The sequence below is a fragment of the Paramisgurnus dabryanus genome, chromosome 6 (genome assembly GCF_030506205.2).
Source record: "Paramisgurnus dabryanus chromosome 6, PD_genome_1.1, whole genome shotgun sequence".
Lineage (NCBI taxonomy): Eukaryota > Metazoa > Chordata > Actinopteri > Cypriniformes > Cobitidae > Paramisgurnus > Paramisgurnus dabryanus.
In genome coordinates, this window is record NC_133342.1 from 26,288,298 (window position 1) to 26,303,614 (window position 15,317).

Below are 15,317 nucleotides of genomic sequence, written 5' to 3' on the forward strand. Positions count from 1 at the left end.
AGGGTATACCTTTCGCATCATTTTTTGACGAACTGGGGACTTCAATACTATTACGTCCGTTGCATTCTCTTTCCTATTTTCTTACCATTTCCGCGTCGGTTTAGGGTTAGATTTACATAATGACATCCCTACCCAAACCTAACTCTAACCCCAACGCCAGGTGACAACTGTTTCATTTCGCGTACCTAACTCTCTAACCCCAACGCCAGGTGACAACTGTTTAATTTCGCGTAGACTGTTTAATTTTGCGTAATCTAACCCTAAACCGACGCGAAAATGGTAAGAAAATAGGAAAGAGAATGCAACGGACGTAATAGTATTGAAGTCCCCAGTTCGTCAAAAAATGACGCGAAAGGTATACCCTTCGCGTCAACATATGACGAATGGTCAAGTGTCGTCAAATATTGACGACATGGGGTGAGACTGTGTTATCATGTATTATGTAAACAATGTATCCTTCCATATCACCTCAAGGTGGAGGAACAGCTGAACGATAGAAACAATGTATGAAGACGCATTACTGAAACTATGGAGAGTGTGGCTCGTGGTTGCTTAGCAACGGCAGATGCTACAGGAGTGCAAGCAATAGCTTTGGAAAGGAGGAGAAACGCGGCGCAAACACGTTTTATGCACTGTTTTAGACGCGACATTTGAACCACCCCTAAGCTTCCTAAGCTTTTTGAATAAAGTCTGTATTAGTCAGTGCAGCCTGCAGTGGAAAGTGATTATAATCTGACATGTCACATAATGAAATGTAACCAAACACACAAGCAGTCATTTGAAAGTGAAGCTTTGAGACAGTCTGGATTGGGTCATCCAAATTGTGTTTCCTACAGCTAACAAGGCGAGCCAGGAGTGATCGTGATCTAATGGAGCGTGATTGAATGAGAAATAATTGAATTATGAGGGGACAAATCTTCACAGCAGAGAAAATGAATCAAGGCAAAGCGTCTCTGCTGTTGACTGATGAGAAAAAAATTGTTTATGTGCGTTTCAGAGTCTTCTGACGGATGCAGCTCTACTCAATCCTTCTCAAAAAGGGAAAATAGTCAACCAGGAAAGCCATGCATATTGAGGTGCCTCTTCAAGTTATGATTAGTCTCATGGAAACCAAACTCCATTACATGAAGTCACTTCATTCAGTGATCTCTTTACAGAGTGCAGTGGCATTAATGCACTTCTCACAGCGTGCTCTTTACAGACTAATGCCTTGTTGGTATGGGCTGTTCAATAAGATCACAAGCAGAAGAAAAGGCCTTGTGTCATATCACTACCGCTTCATCAGTTACAAGTGCCTTCATCAGTTACAAGCAGCTTTTATTAGCACATCAGGGTAAGCACATTGGCGTTTGTGTTTAGAAACTGTATATGACACACAGTTGTAACCATGTGTATAACTCCAAGGTTTATGAGAAATGCATCCTTTGTGTTAGGAGTGCTCAATTCATGGGATTGTGGCCCAGGGAACACAAAGTGATTAAACATATGCTGGTCATATAATTAAAATATCATGAAAAAGTTGATTTATTTCACAAATTCAATTCAAAAAGGGAAACTTATATTCATTCATTACACACAGACTGATATATTTCAAATGTTTATTTCTTTTAATTTTGATGATTATAACTGACAACTAAGGAAAATCCCAAATTCAGTATCTTTTCTATTTCAAAATTTGAATATTGTGAAAAGGTTCGAATCTGAATATCTGGTGCCACACTCTAGTCAGCTAATTAACTCAAAACACCTGCAAAGGCCTTTAAATGGTCTCTCTATGAAGTTAAATTAGCACCTAAAAGATTTGCATGCACAGGATAAAGTTTGTGAGAATGTACGTGACATTGCAAGCGTAAAATAAATTTGCATGCGCAAAAACAGTTTTGTAAAGGTGTAAATCAAGTTGCAGGCGTAAGAAAACAAGTTTTGCATCATTGTACTGTTAATTGTAAGTGTAATTCATGTCTTGTAAAACTGAAACTTCATATTTACACTAAATAAGTATAAACTGTATGCATCTGACCTCAGTTTTTCCACGCTTACACTTTTGGCACAGTTTTTGCGCTGAAATACTGCCAAAAGCATTGCAAGTCTGCAAACAGTGGTGTGCGATAAAAAACACAGTTTCATGAACGGCAAAAATGAATTAAGCGCGCAGAATCTGTCTATGTGTGTAAAATAAACCAGTTGTAAATGACTTGTTTTTAAGCTGGTGTTTCGTAATACACTCTCAGAAATAAAGGTACCCAAGTTTTTTATATGGGACAGTACCCTTTCAAAAAGGTACACCTTTGTACCCAAAGAGTGCATATTAGTACTTCAAAGATGCATATTGTCAGTTCAATACATATTCGATACATATTTGTACCTAAATGGTATTAGGACTTTTTTTTAAAGGGTACTGCCCCAGTGACAGCTTTGTACCTTTATTTTTGACAGTGGATATAATATATAATAATGTTATATATATAAATATAAGAATATATATAAAATATATAAAAGTAAGTTTTATTGATGTAGTTTTATTGATGTAGTTTTAAACAATTTTTCATCATACCAAAGCAGCTTCAAATAAAATAGAAACAAAGAAAACAGAGAAAGAACAACAAAGCATGGCAGTTTTTAAGTATACAGACTAGAATGGAGTATTTGGTGCTACATTGAGTCATTTCTTAGTAAGTATTAGGGGTTTTGTACACCAAAACTTTTACACCCACGGCCGGCGCATGTTTTCAATTGTTTCCAATGGAAGCTCGGCGTTTTTCAAATAAGCCAGCAGCTAGCGGTTTTCTTCCGCGCTGAAAACCGGCGCACATCGGTTTTTCTACGCTCAGAGCTGAGCACCTGAGAGTTTAAATATTTTCAACTTTGGATGAAAAGCTCCACTCGGCAATTTCAGTTCTCACGTGGCCGTCTAATCACAGTGGAGGAGGGGCGGGACAAGTATCACAGCAACCAACCATCTCACAGCTGACGTATCAGAGCTACCAAAGAGCTTAGCTGAAGAAAGCTGGCACTCAGCTGAAAAAGAGCAGGTATTCGGCGTTGTCCAGGCTGTTCAGCCGCGTTTAAAAGTTTTGGTGTACACAACCCCTTAATGTGAGCAGTTTTACTGTAATGTATAAATGAAAGTTCTAAGTAAAACTATCAGCAGTCTCCTAGTAAACAAGTCTACAGGCAGGCTACGATCAAAGGGTTGAAAAAACTCCTGGCATTATTGAACCAATTAGAAAAGAGAAAACAATAAGTCATCAGGAGCCTCATTTGATAGCCCGCCTTCCCACCCATGCTTGAAAACTCAAATGAGTGAGAGAATAGTGACAAAACTTGAAGCGCAGAGGAAAAAGTAGATGTCGGGTTATTTCATTTTTCCCTCCGAAAGCAACAAGTCTTTACATCTGGTTTATTTTACACACATAGACAGATTCTGTGCGATTAATTCATATTTGCCGTTCATGAAACTGTGTTTTTGATTGCACATCACTGTTTGCAGACTTGCAATGCTTTGTCAGTATTTTAGCGCAAAAACCATGCCAAACGTGTAAGCGCGGAAAAACTGAGGTCAGATGAATACAGTTCATACTTATTTAGTTTAAATATAAAGTTTCAGTTTTACAAGACATGAATTACCCTTACGATTAACAGTATAATGATGCAAAACTTGTTTTCCTACACTTGAAACTTGAATAACCCCCTTGATGAAACACAATCCATGTTGCTTGAGGTCCAATGTAAAGTTTCCACAGTCAGTGATGGTTTGGGGTGCCATGTCATCTGCTGGTGTTGGTCCACTGTGTTTTCTGAGGTCCAATGTCAACGTAGCCGTACACCAGTAAGTTTTAGAGCACTTCATGCTTGATGCTGCTAATCAACAATGGAGATGCAGATTTCATTTTCCAACAGTACCTGCGCACAGTGCCAAAGCTACCAGTACCTGGTTTAAGGTCCATGGTTTCCTTTTCCTAATTGGCCAGCAAACTCTTCTTACCTTAACCCCATAGAAAATCTATGGTGTATTGTGAAGAGAAAGATGCGATATGCCAGACCCAACAATGCAGAAGAGCTGAAGGCCCCTATCAGAGCAACCTGGGCTCTCATTACACCTGAGCAGTGCCACAGACTGATCGACTCCATGTCACGCCGCATTGCTGCAGTAATTCAGGCAAAAGGAGCCTCAACCAAGTATTGAGTGCTGTACATGCTCAAACTTTTAATGTTCATACTTTCCTGTTGGCCCAGATTTCTAAAAATCCTTTCTTTAAGTAATATCCAATTTTTCTGAGATACTGAAGTGTCAGTCATAATCATCAAAATTAAAGAAATAAACATTTGAAATATATCAGTCTGTGTAGTGAATGAATATAATATACAATTTTCATTTTTTGAATGGAATTAGTAAAATAAATCAACTTTTCATGATATTCTAATTGATAGACCAGCACCTGAACAGCTGATGTAGCTTTGGATAAAACATTTTGCCAAATGACATTATTGGAAATTAATTCATATTTAATGCCGGGATTTTAATAAAAAGAGAATTTTAAGTCGAGAATAGAACTAAAATAAAATTTTATAAAAAGTTAATAAGAGATTGTTAATTTATATTAAGATTAATTCCATTCCACTTGAGGAATGCCCTAATAAATTAAACTCCGTTCGGCAGTCTAGCTACAGCCTTGACTTTAACGCTGCTGTTTCCTGAAATTCATTCCACTTGGCTCATTAAGAGTCCATATAATTTAAATTCCATTTACTGTTTTCACTAATTTTGCCTGCTGGACTCGTGACACAACAAGGTAAACAAAGCTTTTAGGCTATAAAAGCAATTGTTTAATTAAAAGGCACCAGAATATAAGTAAACGTCATCTACTAATTTTTTGGACCCACACACATTTTTTTTTATTTTAAGCAAATTTGGGGTTAAATAGACAATGTTGAAGTTAGTTTAGCGAATATCTGAAATAAAAATGCATTCTACAGTACAAATTTGGTCAACTTTCCCATTACTGCTGACTTACTACAGTATAAACATTCATTAGAAAGGAGCGCTTTTGCATGATAAGTGGTGTAATCTGCATTTCTCTCCCCACTAGAGAATGCATTTTCATTTAACAAATGCTGATATTTTTAGACCGGTGAACGATTATACATCTTTCTTTTCCATATCAGAGGTTGTGGTACCCTTTCTCTGTTGGTTTGTTGACTCAGGAACACGAATGGATAGCAGGCACTGTAAAGTAGTGTGCCACAAGGACAAATGAGGCTTGATGCATAACATTACGAGTTAGACAGCGAGGCCTTCAAGAGCATTTCTGTCACATGAACAATGCCTGCTTTGCTGCATGCCTCATTATTTTCTAGCATGCTCATGTGTTTGACATAAACATTCATAGGTACGCTGTCCCACGCGAAGATTGCTGGCTTGTGCCATTTGTCTGTGACAAAAAGAGAATTTGTGAACATGACCTTAAAATAGCTATACTATATAAAGTGTGCATGCAATATCTGTTTTAAATATATTATTAAAATAAATACACATCTTGTTTACATATAAGGTGTTTGTGTGCGTGTTTGTGCTGTCCCGAGTGTCATTATCAACCTCATTGATCCATAATAACTGAGCCGTTCAATGTGTAGAACCTTACACTGTAGCAAATTAATGAAATATTTGTAAAAAATGTATTTACTTAATAAGAAAAGATTGATGTACTTGATAAATGATAACTGTATTAGAAGGGAGAGACGGCAGACTGAGAGATTTCTAAAAAATGTGCTTATATTGGTTGCTACATCCCTGTTTATATCTTTAATTTATTCCTTTCCCCTTTTGACCTTCATCCCCTCATGGAAATGATTTCATGTGGTATTAATCCCCAGCGTTTAACTTGCACGCTTGAAAAACGCCACACCTGAGACACAATGGCTTGCCTTATTCCGCAGCACCCGAAGGCAATGACAGCGATGGCAACATCTGGGAGTGCTTGTGAGATGTGATTTCAGATGTGTTGAGTGTTTACTCAAAACAATCTTGTTACTGATGTAGGCAGACAGGCTTCTGGAGAGACACTTTAGCAGCAAAGCAGACGTGTCGTGTTGCCTGACATAGATAAACACCCGTTTTATCTTTGTGTTTCCTTTTTCGGTTGGGGGTTTGTGGGTGGGAGCGATCTACAACTGATACGATTAGCTAGATCCAAAATTGATCAATGGGATTCCTGGGGGTTTTCTCATATATTAACCGTTTCTAGTCCTACACTAATCTAGTCTTGTTTCTTTTCATCCTGACTTTTCTTCCAAATCTCCCCTTAAAATTGGATTTTCATGCTCTAATTAGGTGTATCTTTGTAATCTCTATAACCTCCTCCGTGTCATGTAGAGATGGTCACTTCATTGTATCCCTGACAATCAAACTATCCCGTAGCCCAAATGTACAACATGCTTCAATATTGACTGTATCAAATCCAATCCCATGGTACTTTGTTGAAGTGACTCAAAGTGCGTTTAAAAGCGCCCTGAATGGCTCCATCCCCATTGAAACAGAAGCTAAATATGTTCACACCCTCAGTGGTACTCTGATTGGTCACAGCACATCTGTTTGAAGAAAAGAAGCTGCTGAAACAGACCGAGTGGTTAAAGAGAAGCATTTGTTCAGATCCGCGCAAGCATGATGGCAGGCTGAACCGTGTGAATGAGAGCAAGACGTAGCCCCTTGTCTTTCAGCACGACTGCTGAAGCATGTGCACAAACACACCCCTCAAGAGATGAAACTAAAGACACACAAAGGCTCCCATCTTAAAATCCACCCTCTCCCTCTGTGCCTCTCCTGATCAATGAAGGAGTGAGATGTGTGTGGTTCGGGGGGGTGGGTCACTGAGTTGGTGCCCCAGTGTTGGTGACATCTGCTACCCTTCACTAAGGGCCTGATTGATTGAAGACACGGTCAGCCTCCACAAGGAGAGAGAGCAATTGAAAAACGCAAGAAAAACCATTGAGACCAACGAAAGAAGCAGTGACAATGTTGTCCATTTCTTTTTAAACCATGGGAGGAGATTGATGCAATTTTCTGGCTTTGAAAGCCAGCAGAGTTGGGTCTGGCTGTTGGTATTCACTTCTCAAGCACCGATGAGAGTCACGTGAATGTTCCCTTCCCCCAGTTAGCAAAAAAATGGAGGCGTATTATCATTTAATTATAAAGTTTACTAATTTACTTCTAAAGGGAATACTTATTTTTTGCTTCCGACGGGCAGATAATCATTCCGCTTGACAGCCTCAATGACACAAATAAACACATCTTTTAAAAATTTTCACACTTATTACTTTGTGCTAGAAAAGCTGTTTATAGCCCCATGTCTCTTTATAACGTTATGCGCCAAGGTTGAAGTAGTTTGATAAACTTGTCAAATTAATTTGCAGTGTTTATTCAGTCATTTTTGTTGTTGTTGTTGTTGTATATTTCCGTGATAACCAAATGGACTGACACGCTGTATGTGAAACCGTACAATATGGTAAATGGTATTAAACATCTGTGTCAAGGTTAATAGCTCTCGTCAATGTGAAATATATAATTTTCAGAAACCAGAAAATGATCTGGATCCGTCTAGTGAGCATCAAAGGCGAGCACAAAAAGCACATACAGTATGTGTTCGACGTGTTCTTCCAGAATATATCAGCGCTAACCCTCTATTATCAGTCAAGAATGTGGGGTAATTTATGCTGCCTGTGAGCAAGATTTGAAGAATAGAGATAATTGATTGACATGGCGGGCATTGTTACAACCATTACCTGTTCTAAAATACTGGGTGGGCTCTCAATGGAGTCCCATTGTCCGAGTGCAAGCACCCTACGTGGACTAATACGAGCTTCACATCAGGAAACCCAAAGTAGCTCAGCAAGGGAACTGCGGTTACTACGCTGATACAAGAGAAGCATTATTTTCACCGTGTTACTTAGCTTCGGAGATGAAGGGTTTCCATGGCTCCGTATGCTTCTTGTGTGTGTGTCTCTGATGAGGGTACAAACCAAACATAAGTGGAATTAAACAGAACAGATTGGAATAGAATCGAAAATAAAAAAGGGTTAATGCAATGGGTCGAGGTGGTTTGTTAAATGAGAAAAACGCTATTTAAACTCTTTTAAGTGCAGTTTTAATCTTTGTTATGATTCACTAAAGATTTCTTCAACCTTACAACTCCTCAAGGAGAAAGTTATAAATTTAGTTGAGAATATAAAATACTTTCTTTTAAGTCAGTAAGTTTCTTACCAGCACAACACTGCGGTTGTGAGACCTCCAAGTGACTATTAGCATGGAGGAGATCAATCCATCCAGTCGATTAACCATATTATTTTCAGTGACTATAGCCTTTATAAACACTTTAACAATGGGTTTTACCTTGTGGAATTTGTATTATCAGGTGGATTGTATTTTATATTGAATGAAATTCATTTTGGCAGATAGGATTTAAGCATACTGTATGAATGACCTTCCATGACAGCTCGCTTTACTTTTTTCATTTTTTATTCGGTGTAAAGAATGGCCTTGATGAATCGACCTTGTAAGAAAGGTATCAGATTTTTTGATTATGTTATTTGGATCTGTCATACTGTATGTTGAGGAAAGGAAAACCGAAAGACAATTATGTGCGTTAGAATTCATGTGCTATCCACAAGACCTTTGAGGTGACCCTTAAAATTTTTGTCTTACAGTTATCTATCTAAATGTGCTTGCTATATTGTGCACTTAAGCAAATACAATACCACAAGGCTGGCACTCTCCCACACACAGACAATGTCCGTTAGTGTCAAGCGCTGTGCGGCTCTATGTGTGAATGCCACATGTTGGGAAAAATCTATAGCAGCAAAAATGAATTTTTATAGCACAGTACAGTCTTAACATTCTGAAATATAGCCTCTCCTGGTTAAATCTAGCTTGACTTCACCCTCACATACGAATTGGAGATTTGGGCTACTATTCGATACTTCAAAGAACTACCCTTTCCCTGCCTCGCTTCTTCTCAGATGTGGGATTAAATGGAAGAACATTGGTCTCTGAGTAGCTCTAAAGCTCAGGGCTCTAGCTGTCGCCCATGTTAGTTAATCCTGGGCTATATGTGACATCATAAAGTGTCCCACTATAATTGAGGAGTTGTTGCATTTGTGTAATTTTGACTGGCTCAGCACCGCTGTTGAAAGCATCCGTTGATGGTGACATAAGCCAGCAACAGTTAATTAACTTTTTCATAAAGTAATGCTTGTGACTGGATTAGAGGACTCTCTTTAAGAAAAAAAGGTTTCTCTTATTTGTTTTAGGTCATAGAGGAATTGAGGGTTTTGCTTCCCGGAGGAGCCCTGCAGCTATTTGACTTAAATCAAGTGGAAGATACAAGCACATTTTCCTATTGGTTAAACAAGTAATAATTCCAGGTGATTGATTCATGTTTTATACATACTTCAGTCTTTTTGTCAGAAATCTCAGCAGGCAATTTAAAATTGTAATTAGAATAATTTAATTACTCCAACAAACAGGTACTGTACTGTACTTCATGAGGTTCAATTTGTTAGCACTAGTTAATTTATGAACTAACATGAACCAACAACAAGCAAAATATTTTACATTATTAATCATTTTAATAAAATACAATTGTAAACATTATTTGCTTATGTTGGTTCATTGAGCATTACAATTAGATACGCATTTAAAAAAAGAAAAGTTTTAATATTTTCAATAAATATTGAAATGAACATTTATTAAGATTAATGCTGTAGAAGCACTGTTCATGGTGACTACACTAAAGGTAGTTGCCTTATGTTCACAAATTGAACTTTATTGCAGTGATACCAATAGAAATGCATCCTTCATTTTCAGTAAGAGTGCAGAGGAGCCCATAAAAACTATATACTACAATATTTACTATGGTAAACTGTGCTTAAATTCCTAGACAGTATATTATTTTTAATCTTATCAGTCTAATATTAAAGTATTGGTTTATCAATATAGTTAATACTACAGAATGCTAACGTAAAGTGTATAACAAAGTGTATTCAATATACAGTGTACAGGTACTATACAATAGTAAATACATTATTAAACAGTATTTATCAATACTTAAGGCATTAATGTATTTTTTTATGCCAATTAAGACATGTCCAAACTAATATAACATGAAGAACCAAGGAGGCTTACACTTTTTTGTCAATAAAAAACAGTTTCTGTCATTTGTTGGCTAACTGAGTAGTCAAAGCCAGCAAATCCACGCGCTGAGTGACATCGGCACCTCCCCTCGACGCAGCGTGTCCCTGCTGATCGATGCTTGAGAGTGGCACGCTAACAGAGACTTGTTCGCTGTGTCAGGGTAGAGTGGACACTTTCACGAGAGAAAATAAGTTAGGCTTAACCCACTGCAGTCCCAGAGTTTGTCTGACTCGCTGTGGCTCCCGAGGCGTGCTTCACGGCTGGCCGACAGTGTCGCGCTCTCTTTGTGAGCGTGTGTGTCCTCAGTGCACGGCGCTCTGGCTGAGGCTCGCTGCAGCTGTGTCTTCTCAATAGCGCTTATTGTAGCCGCTGTGTTGTAGACGCGCGCGGAGTCTGCTGAGCGCGATCACGCTGAGCGGAGACGTCTGTACTTCAGGGATGCTTTCCGACGTGTTTCATTGACTTGTTGGGTGAAGAAAGCGTCTGAACGGGCTACGACGTGAAGGAGTCCTTCTACATTTTCCAAACAATTCCAATTTATAAGCACGCAGAGGAGCGGAAAGATAAGGTACGAGTGTAATTTATGCTGTGGTACAATACCGTACGGACAGCTGGCGGTTAAATTGATTTCTGGTGCATGTGTAGAAAAAACAAAATTATATTTTAGCTATCTAAAAGTTCATTTGAGTGTTGTGGCGTTGTTTGCAGCTATTTTATTTTTTTTATGGAAAGGACAAGCAGATCTGTCAGATAGATGAATGCTAGAGGAATAACGAATCGTTCGTTTTCTCTTTACATTTTTCATCTTATGAAACGGAACCGTTATTTTCCTCTGCGTTATTTTAACGTAGGCTACACCACAATTAATCTGCTATTTCTTAGTTATAGCGTTTTCAAATGAATGTGATAATAAAAATCAAGAGTGATGCTGATTTCATGTGCCACACTTTTCAAAGTTTCTCTCACTGCCTGTGATGTTATAATATGCAGCGCGTTTCCCTCAGGAGCATGAGATGCGATGTTCAGAAGTTGAGCTCTGACAGTCAGCATGTTAATCGAGTGCCATTTCCCAGTCCTGGAAGCAATAGCTGGTACCTTGCCAAAAAGTCTAGTTTGTGATGCAAATAATGTCGTCTGTACCGTGAAATGTCGTTTTGATGTAAAGACTTAAAAACAATCATTTCATAGAAAACGCTCGAATGCAATGTGTCTGTATTTGCCCAAGAGATTGTATTTTTTGTTTTATTTTTTTTTTACAATTCTGCGTGTTCTTATATCAAAACAAAATCAGTTACCTCAGGTACAGAGATTATTTTTCTTCACACCTCGGTATCAACTACAAACAAATCCGAGTCAGGACACGGACACCACTGCAATGCCAACAACAGTGATGCTCCTGTCGACCTCAACTTTACTGTAATGTGAACTTGACGACCACTAGGTGGCGCATCACGTGAACCGTGAGGCCAATTTGCTATTGTTTTCTGTCCAAATATATTGTGTGAGGGTCTAAAAATAACAGAAATGTTTAAATTCTCAACATTCTTTACAAATTATGTCAAAATCTGAATAATGTTACTTTCCAACTCTACGTTTAGTCCTAGGTAATATTGCACTTTATGGATGTTTAATAAGTACAATGATGTCCTGCTAATGGTTACTAACTAGAGTGCTTTGTGGTATGTTTTATAGTATGCCCTGTGAATGTAAACAAAGTTGTGTATTATTATGTTTGCAAAAACTTACATTTGCATGCATTATGACAAAAGTACGTAAATTAACAAAAATATTTAACCCCCCAAAAACAATAAATAAAAAAAATACAGTAAGTTGTAAAACACTGTTTTTTTGTAAGCATTAAATAGAAATTGTCAATTAAAATACATGAATTCTTCATTCGAAATTTACATGTTCTGGAGCGACATTTAGCACGCTCAAAACCAATTATATCCATCCCAGATCCTTGCATAATCCAGTCGAAGTTACCCTCAAGACACTTTATAGGGAAGGGCAGCCATAATAAGAAGACCATATGCTGCCAGTCCTCTCTGTACTGTGTTTGATGTCCAGATGCCAGGAGTCATGCTTGTTCTGTGTTTGAGCATACTGTCCCTGGTGAGCGGCACAATCGCTATCCCGCTGCGGGGAGGCTATGACTAGAGAGTGTGCTAAGATCGGTTTTGGAGCTCAATACCTGGCGGTGACTGTGGGTGCTCTCTTAGAGGGCGGTCTGTGTTGAAGTCTCAGCTTTTCTCGTCAGATGGCATGGGGGGGTAATGAGACTTCATCATCCTGTCCCAGACCATTTGGGCGATCTGTGCAGAACACAAAGTCCGGGGCCTCAGCCAAGCCTGACAGCGAGCAGATTCGGGCAGAGAAAATGTTAGCGGGGGGCTGGAGTGGGAAGAGAAACAAATATAGTACACTCATGGTAGTGTTGTCACGATACCAAAATTTTGACTTTGATACTATACATGAGTATAGTTTCTTGATACTGATAATGAATAAATACCATTATTTGATGAATTAAAATATATGGAACTTAAACTTCTTTTTTAGTTATTAATAAAAAACACCAAAACTGTCACTTAAAACGAGTGTTCCTGAGCATTTCGTTTTCTTTATTTAAAAAAAAAAGACGTCACCACACAGGCCTATTTTAGTGAGCATCAGCTACCGTATAAGGCTATGATACAGTCTGACTGAGTGGCCAACAAGTTTACTGATCGATTGGGAATGTTAACTCTTTACATACTAGATAACACTTTACAATAAGGTTTAATTCATTAACATTATTAATGAACTAACAATGATAAACAAGTATCATTTATTCATATTTATTATTTATTGTGCCTTAACAAATGTTAACAAATATAACTTTTTCTAATATTATATACGAAGATGAATAAATGCTTTAGAGATCCTGTTTATTATTGATTCAATAATTTTTAGTAAAGTGTTACTAATTTAGTATATTTTGCTGGTATGTCACATGTGCGTTTGTCACAGAATAATTCACTTGTTTGGGTTATATGTGATGGCATGAGCATAACGTAAGCTAATTTTATCCATTACATTCCCTACCTGTCTCTATTTAAATTCTTTGAACGGGTTGGGATGTCTGTCACAGACATGTTTTCCCAAGCTGCTCTTGTTGGCTCTCTTGGTCTGTGAGATTTAAAGGGGACATATTTTGAAAATCTCACTTTTTTCATGTTTAAGTGCTATAATTGGGTCCCCAATGCTTCTATCAATATAGAAAATGTGAAAAAGATCAACCCAGTAACTTAGTTTTGGTAAACCATTCTCTGCAAGCATGTGAAAAAATAATTAATATTTGGCCCCCCTTGTGATGTCAGAAGGGGATCTTATTATAATACCCCCCCCCCTAACCTGCACTATCCAACCACAACACTCCTATTTAGTGCAGAGATTAGCTCATTTGCATTTAAAGGACACGCCCACATTTTTGCTCACACCTACAAAGTGTCAATTTTGACATGCTATAATAAATTATCTATATGGTATTTTGAGCTAAAACTTTAGTTATACTTATACGTATTAAGACTTGTTAACTCTTTCCCCGCCATTGACGAGTTATCTTGTCAATCTGCAATACCGCAACTTATAAAAACCGGAAGTATTGCCCTAGGGCAAACAGCGGTATGTCTGTGTATGTTTTAAAGATCGCTCTGCATCTGATCTCTATCAAAAGTCCTTCACAAAAATGGAATTATCTCAGCTTTTTGCTCAAAATTTGGTGTTTTTGATGAAACCTACACATATTTGAGAGGTGATAAAAACAGAACACATGAAGGTAGGATGTAACTGATTTTTTTTGTTTGAAAGCAGAGGTTCTGTTCTTTTATTTCATATATTGTATGTTTATATATTTTAAAAGGATAATTTTCTGGAAGGCATTAAACTTTTGTGAAAATCATGAAAAATGCTGGCGGCGAAAGAGTTAAATGTCCCCTTTTGAAACTGTTTTCAATTAAGCCACACATTTACGTTCAAAAAAGTTTTGGCACATTTGAAAAATGCCCTGTCATGAAAACATATTTTAAGATATTGCTTCAGACGCACTGCATTGAAAACATCTCAGGGTTTGTTTCTTGTGTCCTTGTTTGCCACGTTTAATGCAAGCCTGATAAACGATCCATTTCACCTTCCAGCTCTCTTTATTAGTCTCCGCTACGCTGTTAGCATTCCAGATTCTTAGCTCTTTTCTTCTGTAATAGTGTCATGTAGCACTTCAATGAAAAGCATCGGAGGTCGGAGATAATCAAGACGCGCGGAGGATTATGTAGCTGTAACTGTGTTTTTCTTCATGCGTGTTAGCCATTTACTTCAAATTCATTGAATCCACTTATTCAAACGTATAGAGATCTAATCAGTAGCTAAGCACTTGTAATTCCCCTATAAAGTGAAGCTTATGATAAAGATTACAGGCTTTAGCTGAGACTTTTCCCTACTGAGGGGTCCTGGCACTGTGGTCTTGTGAAGAAAAAGCTCAAGACGCTCTGTTCTTCTCCAGCAGCGCTAGTGCTTTTGAGCTTGGAGGGAAAACAAGTGAGGAATGTCTTCCCTGAGGGATGCTTTGTGTTTCACTTCTCTATTCACCTCCAGAGCTCTGCTTTCAAATATGCAATTATTTAGCACAGCATCTGATGCAGCATCTGTCATATATCTTCAATGTGACAGATGTGAAGAATATAATTTAACACTTAGTATTTAACATCTCTATTATGTTCCAATATTAAGTTAAATATTGATTTCGTATACTTAATAGCAGCACTGTTTAAAGGCCATCTGCAAATTCATCATCATATGATCATATAATTAACTTTGCTAATATGCAGCAATTATCACACATTTTTGCATTTTGAATTACACACTTCATGAATTTTAAACCAAAATGCCTTTCTGCTATCTGCAAAGCTTGGGTCAGATCTCTTTTTTCTCGGACAACGACGGATTTCCGTGGAGATTTTAACATCCGCTTCAACATCAAAATAAGCTGTTGGTCCGTGAATCGTGCTGCCGACGGTTTTGAACTGCTAGAAGGACAGATTCCTCCAGAGAGCATATGTGTGCTTTACCCAAATCCCTTTTGAACTATTTTTTCCAA

The 15,317-nt window shown here is 37.9% G+C and overlaps 1 protein-coding gene across 1 annotated transcript in view; it reads left to right on the forward strand.

Moving 5' to 3' along the window:
• Positions 1 to 9,974: 9,974 nt before the first annotated feature.
• The window catches only part of cdh7a (cadherin 7a), an 83,127-nt gene continuing 77,784 nt past the window's right edge, over positions 9,975 to 15,317 (forward strand). Inside the window, exon 1 of the mRNA XM_065276385.1 lies at positions 9,975 to 10,754. The gene's annotated coding sequence lies outside the window, so the exon portion shown is untranslated. The remainder of the gene's footprint in view (positions 10,755 to 15,317) is intronic.